The sequence below is a fragment of the Mus caroli genome, chromosome 2 (genome assembly GCF_900094665.2).
Source record: "Mus caroli chromosome 2, CAROLI_EIJ_v1.1, whole genome shotgun sequence".
NCBI classification, from domain to species: domain Eukaryota; kingdom Metazoa; phylum Chordata; class Mammalia; order Rodentia; family Muridae; genus Mus; species Mus caroli.
Genome location: NC_034571.1, coordinates 15,775,868 through 15,778,250, shown reverse-complemented (window position 1 = coordinate 15,778,250; position 2,383 = coordinate 15,775,868).

Below are 2,383 nucleotides of genomic sequence, written 5' to 3'. Positions count from 1 at the left end.
TAAAATGATCATTGAATCTACAGAGGAATAAGAGGGACTGACCACTAAAGTGGATACCAGGGCAAAAGTCAATAGACTTTTTGCTCCTTAAAGCTATTTGGAAAGAAGAAACGAGCCAGGTCACCTCTGAGCCATTCTTTTCCTCCAGGACACGCAATCTCTTCATCTGTTGACAGTGACAGTCCAATATTGATCATCAGACTGTTCCCTCTGAAATCTAGAGATTTCCTGGAAACTCTCCTTCTGGGCCAACTCTCATATCTGTGAAGGTTTGAACGAATGGCTTAGTAGAAAAAGGGTAGCCCAGCACAGGTGCTAGCTTCTGTTTTCAGCTACTTGCCATGGATGGTACAGATATTTGCATAAGTCAGCCTTTGGGCTTGGATCAGACAACTGAGTTATACCAGTGAGGAGAGGAAGTAGAAGTCAAACACTATTTAAGTTCTTTTATGTCTATTCTTATACAGTTTTTGGTAACAAACGGAAAAATATGCTCTTCTGGTGAACAAAGACCTGAAATACTGACAGTTAAAGTCATGTTAAGGTTTTCTACATATACATACATCAGCCACACATATTATCCATTAAAGCACAAAAAAGTACTCATCCCAAATTGGAAAAATCAATAGGCTAATAAGAGAGAGCCCTGCAGTACACATGACAGATAAACATTTAGTATTATGCATATAAGACAAGATAATATCTGTGTGGGCCACAGTCAGGCCACACTGGACAGATGGCTTCAAAGATGTGAGCAGATGGTTTGCACCAGAGAAAATACAAATAGTGAACAAATCCTTGGAAAAATGTTTAACTTCCATAATCATTACAGAATTTTTAATTAAAATATCTCCATGTATTTCCTCACATGTATCAAATAATGATAGATTTTTTTTAAAGAACCCATTGCTAGCAAAGCTTGGGGTCTGAGTTGTATTCATACATTTCCTGTAAAAAGAGTGGCACATTTCTTTCTGAAAAGAAACATATGTAGACTATAGAACTCATTATATTCCTCATTTTGGAACATTAGTTTAAGGGCACAGATCCTCGGGGAAGCCGTGATATGAAGGGGGACATTATTTTTGCAGAAAGATTTAGTTATGCTTTTCATAATGGCCAATTAATTTTTAAAACTCATCAGCAGACAATGACTAAGCAAATCTTGACATGATAATTTAGTGAAAAAGTATATAGCTCCTAAAATGCCAAAAGTGAGGGTGACTTGGGTTTGTGGAAAATGATGTCAAAAGGAAGCAAATGGGACAGAAAATAGTTCCATGACAGCATAGAAAAACATGCGTAATGAGAGTTACCTGCTCAGGCATAAACACATGCAAGATGCTAGTACTGTTTGATGAGAGAGGACAAGTTTATTAGATGATTTCTCAGGCTTCAGATTTGTTGTAGATAAATTATGAAACAGAGGCATGCATAAACTTGAAAAAAGACTATTAACATGTATTTTATTTTTCTTTTCATGTGGTGTGTGTGTGTGCGCGCGCACTCGCGCACATGCATGTAAAGACTCTTGGCTTATATAGAGAATCTTTCTCAGTTGTTTACGGCTTGCTCTTTTGGGGCGGGCTCTCTCAATCAAACTCAGAGGTCCACCTACACAAAGCTCACTAGGCAGTTTGCTCCAGGAGCCCTGACTCCACCTTCCATGCCTGGAATTGAAGTGAGCTGCTCAAGCAGCACTCAAGACCTTTACATGGCTTTAGGATCCGATTTCAGTCCTCTACTGAGTCAGCCTTGTCTGAGGCATGCACCATTTTCTCACCCCTTCAGGGAATGCTTTCATGATTCATTAAACAACCCCCCTTTGCCCCATTCTAGCCCTGTGATATGGAGGGGATGGGCCACTAGCTGGGCTTCTCCGTTTCAGCACTGTGGACATTAGTTCGTGCACAGATGGGAGGAGAGGGGACTAAGTTGTGGTTATCTGTACCTAGTGTGGATTTTGGCTTTCCAAGGCTTTAGTGGTATGTTTTGTAATGTGGTGGCCTGATTTGGCAGGATGGCTGTGCTGAGGCATCCCCACCCTGAGGTACCAGCCATACAACGGGTCTAGTATAAAATGAAGTGCATTTAGAGGCATGAGAAAGAAGGTAAGAAAAGGGTGTGGGAAAGAAAGGGGACAGAGAGGGACAAAACAAGAGAAAGGAGAGAAAAGAAGAAGCCACCGGGAATACATGGGGGGAATCAAAGAGGGAGGGAGGGGGAGGGGATAGATAGGGAGAGGGAGAAGAGAGGGGAGAGGGAAAAGAAAGGAGGGAGGGGGAGGGGAGAGGGAGAGAAAAGGGAGGGGAGAGGGATGGAGGGGGAGAGAGAGAGAGAGAGAGAGAGAGAGAGAGAGAGAGAGAGAGAGAGAGAGAGAGAG